The following is a 19,321-nucleotide window of genomic DNA, read 5'->3' as shown; positions in this document are numbered from 1 at the left end:
CAATATGGAGTGTGAACCTGCTGGTCTGCACCAGTAAGATAGTGAGTGTTTATGTGCTGCAGGGCATGGCTAATATCTAAAAAAGAAGTCACAAGTGTGGTGTACAGTAAAGGAAAAGCAAAAATAACTTGCACCCTTTCTCATGAGGAGTAAAAATACTCTTTCATTTGACAAATTTCAGCAGCATTGCAGCATTTTAGTTCATAGACTCAATAGCTATAGTGAAAGATTGTGTTCTCAATAGCAACTAGTCAAAGACTATGTTCTATATCAAATGACACAATAAATTAACTATGGCCCCACATTCACTCCCACCACCACCTCCCTGACCAGTCTAAATGTAGAGCTCCACACCCGATAGAGCTTTCGGTGAGGCCCTATGACCAATGAGGCATACTGTTTATGCTTAAACTAGATATACCGCAAAGCGGTACAAAATATGACCACCGCTCAGTCCTGCACATTTTCTCCGTAAAAATAAACCTTGATTTTCAACTTATCTCCATCTCCTACTCCATCCTCTACTCTTGCACCGTTTGTGTATGTTAATGAGTGTGTGCATGTGTGCGTTTGCTTTTTGTGTATATCTGTGCCTCTCTGTGTGTCTGTTCACTTCTGTGTGTGTGTGTGTGTGTGTGTGTGTGTGTGTGTCGGGGGGGGGGGGGGGTAATGGTGTGTGAGTTTATGTTTGTGTGTGCATGCATCTGTGTGTGTGCATGTGTTGTGTGTTGATGCATTCGTGCCTGCACGTGTTTGTGTTTATGTGTGCGTGCCTGCTTGTGTGCGTGCCATGTGTTTGCATGCATGTGAGTCTGTGCATGCGTGCCTGTGTGTGCATGTGCGTGCATGCATGTGTATGTGTGCATGTCTACTGTGTGTGTATGTGTCACAAGGTGACTTGGGGAGGGAACTACCTGCTGCAAATTGTTCCCTTGGGGAAGGTAAATGAGGGGCGCCGCCCGGAACAAGATGGCTGCCCATCAAGACTGGCAATGAGTTGCAGGTGTGAGGTATGCCAGCAGGGGCAGTGATTGGCAAATTGGCCACAGCCCCTACTCTTTTAAACACATCGAACGCGGGAGAGAGGACACACACAGGATAAGGCCGGAGCGGCCGGACGGGCAGGTGAGCGGACTGGACCACGTCGGCGACGGCGCCCCCCAACGGACTGGGAGGCGAGCGCGGGGCTAGGCCCAATGAGAACCGGGAATTGCGCGCTGGGTCCGAGGCCCCACGTCGACGCTGCAGCCAGCAGGGAGAGCAACCCTCTGCCGTGCGCCTAGGGCACGTGGACTGAACCAGAGTGTGAGTGGCAGCGCAGGCTGCCGGATACTACAACGTAGAATGGACCGATTTATACCTTTTACTGAACGTTTATGCCATGTTGTGGATACCCCTGTCCAAGGGAAGCCCCTGATCTCTGCCTGCTTGCTCACGAGTGCGTTTGCTGTGTCGACTACACACAAACTTTAATTGTGCTTTGCTTCCACCTTTTGCACATTGCTTCTCTCCAGGCTGCTATGGGCTGACCGCGGACAATGCGGCCATTAGCCACCAGAGGCAGAACATTTCCCACTCCCCTTTCCCCCGTTGTTAATTGTGTATGTTAATAAGTAAATAAATTCTCTGTTTTGTTTTCACCCTGCCTCTGTCTACCTTATTGCTTGGGTGTGGTCAATGCTCCCCTGTGTGGAACTCTAGAATGGGTGGGTGCCAGTGGCACCCCCTACCTGTGACATATGTCTGAGCATTTGTCTTTATGTGTGTGTGTTTGTGCATGTGTGTGTGTGTGTGTGTGTGTGTGTGCTTGCATGTGTGAGCATGTATCTTTATGTGTGTGTTTGCATATATGTGTGTGTGTGCGTGTAGTGTACAGTCACTAGATGTACAAATATATTAATTTATTGTATTATCCCCTGAACCACGAAACTTGGGATACTTTCAGAGGGTGTCATAATGATCCTCCACTTCAAATTCAGCCAAAGACTGCGATTACAACACCTTGTTTCTGCTTTTTCGTTTTTCACTAGGTGGCACCATACATCAAATGAGTGAATATGGGATGGGTCAACATGGTCCCTGAAGGCCAACGCACAAAAACAATTGGTCATCATAGGCCCTACGGTTCTCGAGATATTCACAGAGAATCCAGCCATCTAGGCCAATTAGGCCCACTAAATGTACACTAATTGTGTGCCCCCATTGGAACTGAATTCCACAAAACCTGGCATGCGTTTTTATGACATGCAAACCACATAATGAAAACATGCAGTTATACCAACATTTATCACCACGTCACAGGGTGTAATGAGGCAGAAATGACTTTTTAACATAGACAGGAACATTGCAAAGGTTTATGTTAATTGAAAGTTTGTCATCTATGATTTCTAGAAGTTTTATGGAAATGGTGTGTCTTGAAAAGAACAAAGATCCGCTTTAACCCTCTCTGAAAAGAATGAGTGTCATTAAGAAAGTTATTCAGGCTTGTTGCAGTGGAGTGTATAGTGATGTCAGTCCAAACTTCAGTTAGCTGCACAGCACAGGCCCTGAGTGCATGTCCAGGATACCATGTGGGTCATGGGACTGATTCTCATCACAAAGATAATGCATGCATATCACATGAAACTGCAGGACCTGCACTATTCAATGGTGCTGGTATATAACATAACATGTACATATTTACATTCCATTCCTTTTCTCTTTGTGTGTGTGTGAGGAGTGGACCACTGAAGTAAAAGCTCTGAGTTATTTACTCTACTCTATCTGCATACTCTTTAGTGCTCTATTTTTTAAATGTGTTATGTCTCTATTTAGAGAGGTTGCTAGTTTGTGTTTTAGATTCACACCTCCATTGCCAGAGGTGGTGGTCTGTGGGGTTGAGGCTCTGAGAGAAAAAAAGATATGACGGCACAGGTCAGCTTTAATAGAGTCATACAGCATGCATCAACCAGGATGTGAGACTACATCTAATAATAGTGACATGCAAACGTGAGTTTGTGTGTGTGTGTGTGTGTGTGTGTGTGTGTGTGTGTGTGTGTCCGTATGTGTGAGAGAGAGAGACAGAGAGAGAGAGTGCATGTCTGTGCGTGTGCATCAAGGCAGGGGCACCTGCAGGAATTAATGCTATGGTACGCACACCCATCTTCTGACCACCCCCACCCCAACTCTTGCGTGAAACGATGACAATATTTGTCCTTTTCACTTAGGTTCGTGCATTGGTCTGCTAAAAAGTAGCCTTTAGTACTAACAACATCCACATGCACAATATCTTATACGTAATACAACAACAATGCCTAACTAGGGCCTATTCATTAGCCTCATACAGCCCTGTAAAGGCTAAAGTTACCTTTAGTTTTGTTCACATACTGTATGGCGTACCTTTAACATAATTTCAATTTCAATTTCAATTCAATTTCAACTATAGAGCGCCAAAACATTCCACAACATGTCTCATGTCTCATTACATTACATGTCTCATGGCGCTTTACAGAGTGTTAAACATTCAGACAGGGCCCATGAGTAACAGGGGCAAGGAAAAACTCCCCAGAATTGGAGTTACATAGGAAGAAATCTCGGACAAATCCACGACTCAAGGGCCCAACCCATCTGCCTTGGGTTAGTTACAGTACAGTAGTAAGGAAGGACTATCCAATCGTACAGAGTCGTTTGAACTACGGCCACTGATCACGCCTTTCGTGAGACTGAGAGCTACAGTATTTTGTTGCCGCTAGTGGTTGTGAGAGTGACTTGAAATGGGTCGTCAACTGGAAATTGACATTGAAGTCTCATTAAATATTTGAATCCTTGCAATACTGTCAAAAATGTTTATAACTTCCAACCTTACATGTTATAAACAAGGTACCCAACTGGAGACCCACATTTCCAACTTGATAAATCTGAACATGCTCTGCTGTCTGAGGACAGTGTGGCAGCTGTAGAAGTGTCAAACCACATACAGCACTGAGGGTCGTTTTGAGCTCTGAAGACCGGAAATGGCATCAACCTCATACACAATTCTTACAGTAATTCATCTGCTGAAGCAAGAGCTTGACAAGATGTGGCTGATTTGACACATTTAGGGTGACCAGTGGAAAGACCAAACCATATATAACAAACAGATTCATGGAAATACTGTATATAATCAGCTTTTTTAAAAGCGGGGGGGGGGGGGACTCTAACAAAACCTATATACAGTAACTGTACTGCAGTGGCCATAAGTTTCCTAATAATGCACTTCATAAGATGTCTTGTGTTTATGTGTTTATTTACTGAAAGTCTGCTGTGGAGTGTTCTGAGTGTTGCACTCAGCGTATCTTCTTAGTTTCCCACTTCATCACTTTCGCTGCGCACATCACATTATATGAGTGTGGCAGTCACAAACACTTTGAGCAAATCAGATAAAACATTAACACACACGATGAGTGTTACCAGTTTCACCTATATTTTCTCATTACTCTGCATGCATAGAGTATAAAGATGTGAAACACCAACGTTGTGTTACTCATTATGAGCTCTAGACACCCATGGCTCCCTCATGTGGTCATTACACAATACTGGTCAAAAATGTTGAACACCTGTATGTCTGTGTGTTTGGAGTAGGGGGTGGGAGGGATTGATCCTTTCAACCAATATCTTGTGCACCAAATGGAAAATGTATTTTATTTGAAACACACAACCAATATGGTTAAGCACAACTAATACCATGCCAATTATAGAGAATGTGATTTTTTCATATGACACAATATTATGTTGACAAAACTAGAACACATGTGAAGAGACAGCAGATAACATGTTCCTTTAATGTGTAATGTGTCCCTATCAGAGGAGCAAAATGGGCTTGATCTCCCTTGGGTCTCTGTTTAATGACTAGGTCCATATTCACAAAGAATCCATGTCTACGGTATAAGTAGCTCCTTACTGGCAGAACTAGGAGTCTTTAAAACAATAGTGTGTCGGTCTTAACTTTAGGACTTCTCTTTTTTCACTTGGAGTAATTCCCAAAAGCATTTTAGCACTAAAAGTAGCACCTAAATATGGGTGAACTTAGAGGTTGTCAAGAGGACTCCTAACTCACTACTACCTGTAAGCATACAGCATATAATTTCTTCCCATCAGGCAATGTTGTGCCCCGGGCCAGTTGATTCCATAATCCCGCCCTGTCCAAGGCAGTAGCCCTTACCCCTTAGTAACTGGAAGCACTGTGCTGGGCCTACAGTACACTCTCGCCGACCCCCACCGCCCCTATCTACCCCAGCTCACTCCGCTACTGCTGCTCTAAATGTAGAGCCCCGTAGTTTAGTTTAGTTTATTTAGTTTATTTGAAGCAGGGACCATGTACAAAGTTCATTAGTTACAGTTAAGAGATGACTTGCACCAGATTATAGCTAACAGCTAATTTCCATCCGTACATAATAGGGCTTTTAAAGAGACCTCAACTCTGGAGCTCTGTGTGCTTACGGTAGATAACATGCAACTCTTCATTTACTGTAACTGAGGGACAAATGCTTTGCTTAATGCCGGTCTGTTGGTTATTCCATCTGTCAACAAAAAATCAGGAGTCAAAGAGTATTTGCCTTCCGTGAGCCGTACCTTTAGAATGATCTTCTCTGTCTTTCTTTCTCTCTGACTCTGGGCTCTAATTTGTTTGACAAACTAACCAAAGCATGCACCACACAGTGACACATTGAGTTTGGTGAATTGATGTACAAGCAGAATGTGGCAAAGAAAATGGAATTACTTCATAAGTGTGCAAATTTATCAGAAAGTTCGTTGACGTTTTAAAGAGCTCAATCAAGCAATATGTTATGAATGATCTGAATGAAAGAGCAGTGGGCATTGATGAGCATGCATTCATGCCTCACAGGCAAAAGATCAAACTGCTGTCAACGCACAGGACAAAATCGCAGATTATGCCGCTCAACCACTTTACAAGTGAACTATTACAATGTATTCTTTGCACGGTTGTTATTCATAAAGGAGTGTCTGAATGTGATACTTTGGTTCATGGCTTTGGTGTCAAACTAGTATGGAGTTTCGTTTGTGCCAAAAAGTTCAAACAATACTTTTTCAAATTCAAACAAAAATCAATTAATCAAAATACCAAATACAAAATCTAAACAAAAAAAATAAAGTCGAAAAAAAAAATCTAAACTCGCAAACAAATTATTTGTGTAGTTGCAAAAAAAAACTGTTTGAATAACTTGTCTTTTGGTTTACAATAACAACAGTCATTTGCAGCGACATCATTCGTTTGTTTGCTCCTGGCTTTTTCAGTTTCGATTCTGGCTCTCGCGTTTGCGCTGCCTGTTTCTTTGCTTGCGATTCTGGCACAAACTTCACATGTGGGTGGGTGTCTGTGGGGTGCATTCCTATTGGCTGATGCGTTTTGACTGACAGCTTTACTATGGATTCAAGCGCAAGAGCTACCCACCTCCCCCCCAGGTAGTGGTGCAACGCTCTTTTTGGCCACTATGTACAGGTATATGCGATGTGGCGCTATTGAGCACAGTATGTCAACCGCCATATGAAGAAGAAGAAGATATTGACCACAGTAAGTAGTTCCGTGGAGCTAGCTACACCAAAGCCATCGATGGGCTACACGCGTTATGGACTCAAAACAATGGGTTTTCCTCACTACTCATTAACCCAAGGTAAGAAGTGTAATCTAATTTGTTATGGGTCTAATTTTCACGTTTATGTGGGATGTTATGGCGTAGTTGTTACAATACTGACGCTGGTTTTAAGGTATCAGATGGCTATCTTAGCATCGTAGGTTTGTCCACATACAAACGAGGCTTTTGATGAAATGTCGCACTACAGTAGCCTAAATTATGAATTCATACCATGTATTTATTTGTTCAGAAGTATATTGTTAATGTCCTCGCGTTATATAAGCGTATGTGTCCGATTATGTCATGAAATATCGCTATGTTGTCAACGGTAGTCTAGCATAGTATGAGCGCGATGGTGCGATCTATCTGTGGTCAGTTCATCAATGGCCCTGGCGATCTCTGGAGGTCCACTCTTTGTGAACGTTTGGAGACCACAGACATAGTGTAACCTTAGTTAGAGTATTGGTTCATTTGCCTGAGAAAGACCCAAGGGTCGAAACGTTACTTTTTGTAAACATGGGAGCTCAAGCAGTGTTGCCAACGTTACCTTCTTCTGTTACATCTCCCCAGGAAATGTTATTAAGCACTGTGACCAGCTCTGTCTTTTGATTAGTACATGTAATTTGTCTTTGGTTGTGCTTGTGTGTTTGTGCAGAACAACTCATCGTGATGGAGCACCTGTACTCCCTGATACAGCAGGATCTGAGGGGATTCCTCAGACAGGACGCAGATGTGGATTGACAACATCCTGCAGTTTAACTTTATTAGAATAAGTGTTGTTTTGAATAAAGAACAATAAAATTGTACTACTTACTACTTACTACTTACTGTATGTTAACCTGACTCACCACTTGAATTTCGTTCCACCTAGCTCCTCACATTCATCTGGAACTACTCCATTGGAAATGTATTTCAGAAGGCAGGGCCTTGTCAAAACACCTTTCATAAGATTGGATAAACTAATTTATTGACATGCTACTACAACAGGGGTGGGCAAACTAAGGCCCAGGGGCCACATGCGGCCCTCTGCTCTGTTTCATGTGGCCCGCCATGAAGTCAAACACATAAAATTAAATGTGGCCTGTTGTTACATAAACCTGATATACATCCATCACACAGCATGGTTTCATAACTGATGTGCTATGTTTGTCAATGAAAACAAGAGAACAGGCCGCACTATGCATAAGCAATCACCATTTATTCACACAGACGCGTTTCGGCGCTCTGCCTTCCCAGTATGTTTGTCAATACCATCATCAAGCTGTACTTTTGGGAACTCTGACTGAATAAATACATTTTTTTGGAAGGTAACATCACTTTTTCATTGCTTAATTAATCATAGCATATAAGCTTACCATTCTTAACATCCAACTACTTGGTAACTTTCTAATGTAGCTTGGCATTTTCTGCCTCTCGGATGCGCGCGCAGCCAGTATAGTTGGTAAATGAGAAACCTATGTATATCAACAATAACAGCAATATCAACAGTCACAACAGTGTCCACGTCCACTGGGTGTGCAAGGGACCAGGCAGAGTCAGCTAGTCATGTGCGGAGCATAGCTGCGTTTTTTGGTTTGTAAAGGACACAGCAGGAGAAGGGTGAGCTGGGTTTGTGGCGGCTGGAAGTCTGCAGGTGTGCAACGGACCGGGCAGAGCCAGCCGGGTGTGTGAGGGAGAGAGCAGCGTCTGTTGGGAGTGTGAAAGCCACAGATTTCAGAGCCACCCTGAGGGGCTGGGCAAAGCCTGCTGTGTGTGTTAGAGACACAACAGGGTCTGTTGGGTGTGTGAGGGATGGGGTACAGCGCATTGTGTATGTGAGGGACACAGCTAGATCCATCGGGTGTGTGAGTGATGGGGTACAGCGCATTGTGTATGTGAGGGACACAGCTAGGTCCATCGGCTGTGTGAGGGATGGGATACAGTGCATTGTGTATGTGAGGGACACAGCTAGGTCCATCGGGTGTGCGAGGGGTGGGGCAGGGCAGAGCCTGCAGGTACTGTGGAGCAGAGTCTCTCAGGTATGTGAGGCACACAATAGGATCCACCAGGTGTGTGAAAGACGCAGCGGACTCTGTCTGGTGTGTGGTGCTGTGCTGCAGATGGAGAAGAGGCCGTCAGCTGTGCTGTGTTGTGCTGCAGATGAAACAGGGACCGATGGTTGTGATGGCAATGAAGCAGAGGTTGACCAAAGACTGTGTGGTGTGTATGGGACAGAGAAGAGGTCGGTTGAACAGGTCAAACTGCAGGATGTTGTCAATCCACATCTGCGTCCTGTCTGAGGAATCCCCTCAGATCCTGCTGTATCAGGGAGTACAGGTGCTCCATCACGATGAGTTGTTCTGCACAAGCACACAAGCACAAGCAAAAGACATGAGACATGTACTAATCAAAAGACAGAGCTGGTCACAGTGCTTAATAACATTTCCTGGGGAGATGTAACAGAAGAAGGTAACGTTGGCAACACTGCTTGAGCTCCCATGTTTACAAAAAGTAACGTTTCGACCCTTGGGTCTTTCTCAGGCAAATGAACCAATACTCTAACTAAGGTTACACTATGTCTGTGGTCTCCAAACGTTCACAAAGAGTGGACCTCCAGAGATCGCCAGGGCCATTGATGAACTGACCACAGATAGATCGCACCATCGCGCTCATACTATGCTAGACTACCGTTGACAACATAGCGATATTTCATGACATAATCGGACACATACGCTTATATAACGCGAGGACATTAACAATATACTTCTGAACAAATAAATACATGGTATGAATTCATAATTTAGGCTACTGTAGTGCGACATTTCATCAAAAGCCTCGTTTGTATGTGGACAAACCTACGATGCTAAGATAGCCATCTGATACCTTAAAACCAGCGTCAGTATTGTAACAACTACGCCATAACATCCCACATAAACGTGAAAATTAGACCCATAACAAATTAGATTACACTTCTTACCTTGGGTTAATGAGTAGTGAGGAAAACCCATTGTTTTGAGTCCATAACGCGTGTAGCCCATCGATGGCTTTGGTGTAGCTAGCTCCACGGAACTACTTACTGTGGTCAATATCTTCTTCTTCTTCATATGGCGGTTGACATACTGTGCTCAATAGCGCCACATCGCATATACCTGTACATAGTGGCCAAAAAGAGCGTTGCACCACTACCTGGGGGGGAGGTGGGTAGCTCTTGCGCTTGAATCCATAGTAAAGCTGTCAGTCAAAACGCATCAGCCAATAGGAATGCACCCCACAGACACCCACCCACATGTGAAGTTTGTGCCAGAATCGCAAGCAAAGAAACAGGCAGCGCAAACGCGAGAGCCAGAATCGAAACTGAAAAAGCCAGGAGCAAACAAACGAATGATGTCGCTGCAAATGACTGTTGTTATTGTAAACCAAAAGACAAGTTATTCAAACAGTTTTTTTTTGCAACTACACAAATAATTTGTTTGCGAGTTTAGATTTTTTTTTTCGACTTTATTTTTTTTGTTTAGATTTTGTATTTGGTATTTTGATTAATTGATTTTTGTTTGAATTTGAAAAAGTATTGTTTGAACTTTTTGGCACAAACGAAACTCCATAATAGTAGCTCCTAACTGGCGAATTTAGGAGAAACTCCTACAAATAATGGGCGTGTCACTCCTAAAATATTAGTGTTCTTCACTTCACTCTGTAACCAACAACTTTTAGATAACTTACATGGGTAGAGAGATATGCTCTCTAAAAATAAGTTGGTCTTGTGGCACAACATGTGAGGGATAAGATAGTGTATGTGTGGGTTAAGTTGAGCCTCAACAGAGATTTCAGATATTTGTTTTTTATATTCTTCAAAAAATAAAAGAACCTTAAACTGAGACTGAGAACTAGCCAAAGGGACCTGATTATAGAATAGTCATTTTTAAATCAAATGAGACAGGTTATAGACCATTTAGGCCTACACAAGACTAAACCATAGAGCGGGCTGAAATATAAAGACTTTCATAATCATTTTGCCAACAATGAGCAACATTTAGCTGACTGTCCAGGGCCTGTATTCACAAAGAATTTTAGGGCTAAAAGTAGCTCCTAACTGGCGAATTTAGGAGAAACTCCTGTAAATAATGGGCGTGTCACTTTTAACTTTAGTACTCTTAATTTTTTCACTAAAAGTAATTCAGGAAGCATTTTAAGCCTAAAAGTAGCTCCTAAGTCTAGGACAGCTTAAAAGAAATAGAGAGGACTCCTAACTCACTAAGACCTATTCACAAACCGCTTTTAGTGGCATTTCACGTCGCGATGTTTTGAAATGAACATCATGCGGTTACAGGACTGTCATGCGAGGGAATAATTGTGCATTGCAACTAAAGGATGCAATAACGCCATCGACAACCAAAACCACCATTGCATGTAAACTAAATATAACGTCTCAATATAGGCCTAAATTAAATAGTTTCTCTATGGCTATGTGTTTTCATACAAATTAATTTAAAACATTTTTTGCAAAGATACTGCACCAGTCTGTAGTGTTTCATTATGCTCCTACACTGAAAAAAATGATTAGTAGAATTTACTTAAAAAAATCTTTGTAACAAAATGCACTCATTAAGATTAAGTAAATGTAATGATGTAATATCAAGTACAACTTACTTGACAGAATCAATTAAAATGTACTTGCTACTGTCATTGACATTTCTGAAAAAATTAAGTAAGTTTTACTTGACCATGTCAATATAGAAACACCATGGTCATGAAATATGGAGTAAATCTTACATGTTTATAATAAGTAGATTTTACTAGATTGTTTTGTATTAAGAGGTCTTACACACTAAAGTTATGTAAATGTTACTTGTTTTCTTCGGATAAATGTTACCAAATGGCAAATTACACCGATCACACTATTTAAGTAAAATGCAAACTTATTTTACCAATTTAAACAAAAATGCTCTACATAACAAATAAAATATCACTGATATTTCAAGTTAAGATACAACAAAACCACTGGGGTGCAGTCAACTTGATGGAATTAATCAAATAATGAAAAACAATAAATACAATTTCACATATCTCTCACTCAGGTGACTGCTTTTCTGTAACTTATTGGATGTAGCATTAAAACAACATTATAACCCTATGTAGGCTATAAAATATAGATGAGCATCCATACCAACTGGACTTAGTAGAGGGAGAAAGAGAGAGAGTCTCAGAGAGAGAAAGACAGAGAGAGAGAGAGAGAGAAAAAGAGAGAGAGAGAGACCAGGAGCCAGTGAGATAAGCATTAGTATACATGGAATGACTTCTTGCTTTTCATTATACACCAATGGTTCAAGAACAGAGAACACTGTTTGATAGAGAAAGATGGAGGCAGACAGGTCACCAGGTGGGTAACCTGTTACATCAAAATGATCTTTGAGTAATGGGGCGGGGGGGGGGGGGGGGGGGGGGGGGGTAATACAAATATACAAATATATATTTGAGTAATGCAAAATGTCACACAGTGATACACAGTGATTATAGTTGTTTCTAGACAATGCTGTTTCAATGTACAACCTGTTTGTGTTTGAGAGCGCGCGAGAAAGAGAGAATGTTTAAGTGTAGGCCTATATGTGCTTGGGTGTGTGTGTTTAAGTCCGCAATTTGGATTTTAAAGCTTGTACTTTTGGTGTCAGCTTCATCCCATCCAGTTCCACAAAAAGTTTCTGAAACACCTTGAATGTGTAACGCGGTGGTTTGGGATATGCAAGATTCAGGGCATAGATCAGTCCCAAAAGTAATATGCAAGCTCTTGCTGCGTTTCCACATCCACGCAACATCTCCCTGCCTTCAAGAATGATGGAGACATCAGGATCCTCTTCGGAATCACCATGGACGACCATGATACGTGACCAGTAGGATCACTGCAGTGGTCCTCCTGCATACAATTGACAAGAAAAGATAATGCTAATGAGGAACAAAACCAAATTCCTTCTATCATTCATATCAACTACATTTCATTACATTACAATGGCATGAACAATAGTGAACAATGGCATGTAATAACAGCAATAATATCCTATCACACACACACATAGATGTTTACTTGCCTGAAGTGCAGAGTCAAACGTAGGGCACTCTCCCCTGGCTCAACCCGCATGATGATGCTTGACAAATCACTGTTGAGAAAAATACAATAGTAAGACCCAAATTAATATTACCATAACATTTTCCGTCAGTATTTGAGTAAAAACGTATGCATACTGTTCTTATATAGGCACAATGTAACATTAGAGCCAGACACTTCAAGTTGACGTTTTGGTAGGTAACTGCTAGCGCTAAATGTGAACTTCAGTGAAATTATAGCTAGGCTAGCGCTAATTTAACAGTTGGAGTCATAGCACTACATTGTTTCGGGCAGTTCTTTGATTCGACTGGACCTCCTCAACCACAAACACTTCCAAATAAAAAAAATAATCGTTTTTGTTTTGAGAGAAGATATTCTACCTTAGAAGTTACCGTGCTTACTATCAAGATAACCTCCAACTCACCCCAAACGTTTGCAGACGTTAACTGACAACGACGTTAGCTTTTGATCAAAACAAATTGTAGCCTGGCTAGCAGCTAGCTGCTAGCACTACCCGAACTACGAACGGTAGTGCTAACGTGTGCTACTCAACGTCAAGCAGACAATAATCAAATTATCAACATGTACACGAACTCCTATACGACCACAAATATAAAACAAAAAGGGAATACTCACTCGTTTCGACAGTCAGGTGTAGCAAAGTGGTGACTTCTTCGGCGACAAGCTTCTTCTTCAAGTACCTCAGCTCAGACCAAAGATTCTTTTTCAACCGTCTTTGCTACCAGGCATTGTCCAACGGCGCATGCGCGAATTCAAATGCGTGAAGGTTTATTTAGTAAAAGTTACTTAAAATGTTCAGGTGTTGGTAATTAATTTAGAAACTACGAGTAAATATCTAGTAAAAAATACTCTTCCAAATCAAGAACATTTGATTACATGAATATGTTGTGTATAGTTTAATGTTTTTTTCTAGTCCCCACTGAAACTTGATATAACACTGTAATAATTGCTACATTTGAATAAGTAAATATTACAATGCCTAAAAGTCATTTTTTTGAGTGTAGGCTATTTCCTTTACTCTTTATTAATTTAGGCTATGCCTATTTATTCATCATCTTCCATCCATAACAGTCCAACATGGCGCACACATTCCCAAGACCTGTCATCGTAGGGGAGTTTTGTTTTTTTTTGTCTTTAAGTATATTTTTGGGGGGGCTTTAATGCCTTTAATTGGATAGGATAGTAGAGAGAGAGACAGGAAGTGAGTGGGAGAGAGAGTTTGGGTGGGATCCGGAAAGGACCACGGGGCGAGAATCGAACCCAGGTCGCTGCCATGCAGGTCTCCCAACCAGTCGCGCCACAGCTGGGGCCATAGGGGAGGTTGGAGAATAACCTTCAGTTAAGTGCAAAACGTACTAACCTCATCAGCTAAGAGTTCTGGTGTAAAGGAGACCACCATCCTGGGACACACATAGGATAACATTGAAATTACAACTACACTATCACATCTAGATGTGAGGCCCAAAAAAACAGGGATGTGCTATTTGTGTCTCTCATATCTTTTAGGTCTAGTCAATTCAAGCCTAGTCAAGTCTCTGAATTTACACTTTAGATTAAAATAGAGGGGAAATTAATTACGTAAAACTATAAGATCAGAAAGAAACTGAATGAGAAAGGGGGAAACTTGACAAAAAACACTTGGTTGAACAGTTGAAGAGATTCTCAGACAGTGTATCATCTGCATAGCATTGACACTCAATGTTATTCTTCTCTCGGATAGAACCCAGATATACTGTAGCACGTGAGAATAAAAGAGGCTCTAAAATTGAAGTCGGGCCGACACCACATCTGATGAAAGTAGATGAAAATCACAGTTCCCCAATTTGACTGAAAACTTCCGTCTTTCTGTTCTGTCTTTCAGATAAGAGGTGCACCATTATAAAAACAGGATCCTGCTGGCCTACTTTGTCTTAAAAGGTTTCAAGAAAACTTCTTAAAACTCTTCTGATGCGGGTTATGGATTATGACCTTTGTGCCACAATCACACCCGGGTCTGTGTCCACCAATAGGGTTTTTACGTCAATATTTATGACCGCCTCCAGTGAAACTAGTGTAGCAGTCATAATTATAGTGATTGTCAAAGGTTTTCTTTTTTTTTTTTTTTTCGTCATCTACTTCCTGAATTTATTGGTCAATGATTCTTGGGACACCGTGACATATGAGGGCACATGAAAGTTGATGGGCATATAGCCCCTGTAGACCTCTACGGAAAAAAAATCTTTGGTCCCCGTGGGCCACTCCACCCCCGCACTGGACCCCCCGGAACCCAAAAATTGCCGTTTTTCCTAAATAACTGAACTGTGCCACCGAAGATGACAAAATGTTTATGGTACAGTAGGTTGGTTTCAAGAGCCTGCATCAACGTAGCTTATAACCAGTCATTTGTGATTTGCACCTCCATGGTAAAAAAATGAAAATGCAATATTATACTGCTTTAATTGTCCCTATCTTCAGATGAGATGCAATGAACTACACCAAATTTAATTTGTATTATTAACCTGACATCCTCTGGGAGTATGCGTATGCCACGTTTTGTGGAATTTCATCCATGGAGGGCTATGAAATAATTTAATTTATGTGTACCGGTAGTGACTGCACACCCATCGGCCTGCAGATGGTGGTGTTGAGCGAAGGGTTGCTGGTTTAGGATGATACAATCACACACACACACACACGCAGGAATACACACGCACGCATGCACACACCCTCACACACATACACACACACACACACACACACACACACACACACACACACACACACACACAAACACACACAAAAGCACATAAAAACACACACACACTCACAAGTGAACATATACACACACAGACACATAAAACACACACACAAATGCAGGCAAGTAGACACACATACACGCACACACACACACACACACACACACACACACACACACACACACACACACACACTCACACACACACACACACACACACACACACACACACACACACACACACACACACACACACACACTCACACACACACACACACACACACACACACACACACACACACACACACACACACACACACACAATTACCCCCAGAAAAAGTTATATATATATTACATAGGTGTGTGTGTCCATTAGAATGATATTTTCCAACCATTACTTTGGACACCCTGTGTGGGAGCTGAGTGATTAGTTGTACTGAATCCCAAACTAGTGTTTAGTCCTTCTTCTTTGCTGTTAGTGACAGCTTCCAACCTGACAGCAAAAGAACCTTACAAACAAAAGACGGTGCATAATTAGGACCTCACGTTTCCAACTTGAGAAGTCTAAACATGCTCTGCTGTCTGAGGACTGTGTGGCAGCTGTAGAAGTGTCAAACCACATACTGTACTGTACAGCACTGAGGGTCGTTTTGAGCTCTGAAGACCGGAAATGGCTTCAACCTCATACACAACGCTCACAATAATTCATCTGCTGAAGCAAGAGCCTATCCGTAAAACATGAATAAAAGGAAAAAATTCAGAAACAACAAAGAAAACATTCTCTATGTCTACCATTGCGTGGTTGACCTGATTTCAAGGTTACAGTAATGTAAAAGCTTAAGTACTGATGTTACTTCTTAATTAGCCAAGCACTTGAGTACTCTGTACAACCCTTCGTATCCAGTTCACTGGAAATGAGTTGTTTCACAACTTAAATAATCATACAATCAGGGAAATATGCAAATAAAAGTTGTTTATGAAAGCAATGAGATTCATTTGCAGGGCTTATGAAAAATAACTTGTTTATTCTTACAGTTTTTTCCAACTACACACTAACATTCAAATTTTCAGACAGCATTGACACATTTGCCATTCTCTCAACCACCTCAGTGGGATTGGTTTTCTATCAGTGAAGGAGTTTCATGTCGAGTGTTAACTGCTTTTCACTCACTCATGTTAATGAACAAGCATTCCAGGTGACTGTTCCATGGAACTGGATATGATGATGGCAACAGTGTACAAAGCAGTAAATGAAGGCTATTTTGAAGAATCAACAATATAACGTTTCTTAAAGGTATACTATGCAACGGTTTTCAGTTAATCAATTCGTTTCATACTGTTAGCCTACAGTATATATGATTAAATGAGTCAATACCGGTTAAACAATGTTTTTTTCGGCCTATAGCCGTAGAACCACGCTTGCAACTTCAGGAATCCTCGGGCACGCACGCACCCATGGACCATGAAGTCTCATGTGAAGTCTCGATCATGCTCATGAAACTGCAGACTGACCGATTGAGGACTTTTGTAAAATATACACGCTAAAGCTCGGGGGAACCTCTGGGGAAGCTCTGCAGAGAAATATGCAAGCATAAAACGTGAGAAAACGAAAAGCGAAAGCGAAAGCGGCGTTGCAATCGCCAATCCTGCATAGTTTACCTTTAACAGAAAAGAACAAAGCATGTTTCATGAGTCAACAACACAAAATGTGATGATTGTCAGTCATAGTTTAAAAGGTAGGCTACTGTACAGTACCTGCATGACTTTTAATTCTCTTCATGTCATGTGATTCTGTGAATGAATGAATAAGAATAATTTAATGAAGTCAAAGACAAATCTTATGTAGGATTGAGAGTTGGATTAGAGAGAAGACAAAGTGCAGAGCAAAAAATATGCTTTTTCAATTGCAGTGGGCCAGGGGCATAGGTTTGATTTAGAAAGTGGAGAAGTACCTGAATCATCACTTATGAAAATGTAAGACATACTGTACAGTAGAGACACATAAAACACATACACAAATGCAGGCAAACAGACACACACACATCCCATTACTCCCACCACACACACTCACAAGCGAAAACTCACAGTCGGAGAAGCACACATACACAAAAGCAGGCACACGCATGCACACACTCATTTACATAAAAGTTGCAGCAGGGGATGGAGTAGGAGATGGAAACAAATTGACAAATAGATTTTTGCGGAGAGAATGTGCAGGACTGAGCGGCGGACGGCGGTCATATTTTGTATCGCTTTGCAGTACATCTAGTTTTGTTTCAAAACTAAGAGCTATTTTGTTGGTGCTCTTGTGGTTGCAAGAGTGACTTTAAATGGATCGTCGACTCTGGTCACACACATCCTGCATGATACACGATCAACTGGGATATGACATTAAAGTCGCATTCAAATTTGTACAACTTCCAACCTTACATGTTATAAACATGGTATGTGCCTAACTGGGGGCCCACATTTCCAAGTTTGAACATGCTTTGCTGTCTGAGGACAGTGTGGCAGCTGTAGAAGTGGCAAACCACAAACAGCACTGAGGGTTGTTTTGAGCTCTGAAGACCGAAAATGGCCTCAACCTTATAAACAACTCTTGCTGTAATTCATCTGCTAAAGTAAGAGCCTAATAAGATGTAGCTGATTTGAAACGTCAACGTCAGGGGGGCACCAACAATAAATATGTGACCCTGTAAAGTGGAACCAGTCGTTTCTGTAAAATTGACTAAATTAAGTTATTGTGCTCACGTGAACGGCCATAAACTAAGCTTTCCAACGATATGTATATCGAGGGTTACACAAACTATCGCTAAGATAACCGCATCCAACGTTGACATGGTTCTCCTGTCACGATATGCCAGAAGAGGAGAAATCTTTTTTTTAAGCGGCGCGTGCACAATGGGAATGACAGCAAATGTGTTGAATCTTCGCCGGGTTTAACAGTCAAAACGTATGTTTTTCCGTGAAATGTGTTCACGATATGAAACTGTAGACTGCATACAGTCGAATTATGCGAAAACGTGAAATTCAACATTTTAACCCGGAAGTTTGTTATATTGTTGATTTTCTCAAAATAACGTTGTTCGCAAAACGACAGATTTCGCTTTGAATGGTCACATATAAGCAGTAAGTAGTGCTGTCAAAAATATCGCGTTATTAACGATTTTAACAGCGTTTTTTTTTAACGCGAGATTAACGCTCTTCCTGACCTGTGACAAGTTTTTTCATAAACTGCTGTGGCCACGTTAGAAAAACTACAGGACCCGGCTGTAAACCAGAAGCCAAAATGCACTGAATACACAACACACACACACAGTAAGACTCCTGATATGTGGCCGATCACGATTTCATATTAACAGGAGATCCATTTCTCTGAATATTATCCAGTATCACAGAATGACATTACTGAGGTCCTGCGTTATCTGTCTTGTGCCTGCGTGTGTGTGTGTGTGTGTGTGTGTGTGTGTGTGTGTGTGTGTGTGTGTGTGTGTGTGTGTGTGTGTGTGTGTGTGTGTGTGCGCGCGCGCGCGCGCGTGCATTCGGGGTGTGTTTGTGTGTGTGTGTGTGAGTGAGTGTGTGTGCATTCGTGCACATTCGGTGTGTGTGTGTGTGTGTGTGTGTGTGTGTGAGAGAGAGAGAGAGAGAGAGAGAGAGAGGAACTATGTTTGAATTACATAGGCTTGAATTAGGCTACAACAATTCAGAGCTTTTTTATGTTATTGCAGTATTTGAACTTCTAGGAGGAGAGATGTTTGTTTCTTGCTCAGTGGTGCTGCCAGCATTGTGTCATCTGTCCCAATAGCCTACTTATTGACAGTATTACTACAGACATGAATGGCTGTAACATACTGTGGTTTGCAATAAAAAAACAAAAAA

The 19,321-nt window shown here is 41.6% G+C and overlaps 1 long non-coding RNA gene across 1 annotated transcript; it reads left to right on the top strand.

Moving 5' to 3' along the window:
- The first annotated feature begins 6,136 nt into the window (after positions 1-6,136).
- LOC134060298 (uncharacterized) lies at positions 6,137-7,417 on the top strand. The gene is made up of 2 exons (XR_009935157.1): positions 6,137-6,650; positions 7,267-7,417. It is a non-coding gene; the product is annotated as an uncharacterized LOC134060298 (long non-coding RNA).
- Positions 7,418-19,321: the final 11,904 nt, after the last annotated feature.

The sequence above is a fragment of the Sardina pilchardus genome, chromosome 16, assembly GCF_963854185.1.
Source record: "Sardina pilchardus chromosome 16, fSarPil1.1, whole genome shotgun sequence".
Classification (NCBI taxonomy): domain Eukaryota; kingdom Metazoa; phylum Chordata; class Actinopteri; order Clupeiformes; family Clupeidae; genus Sardina; species Sardina pilchardus.
Note: the sequence above shows the minus strand (reverse complement) of the source record. Positions and strands in the feature narration are given on the sequence as shown.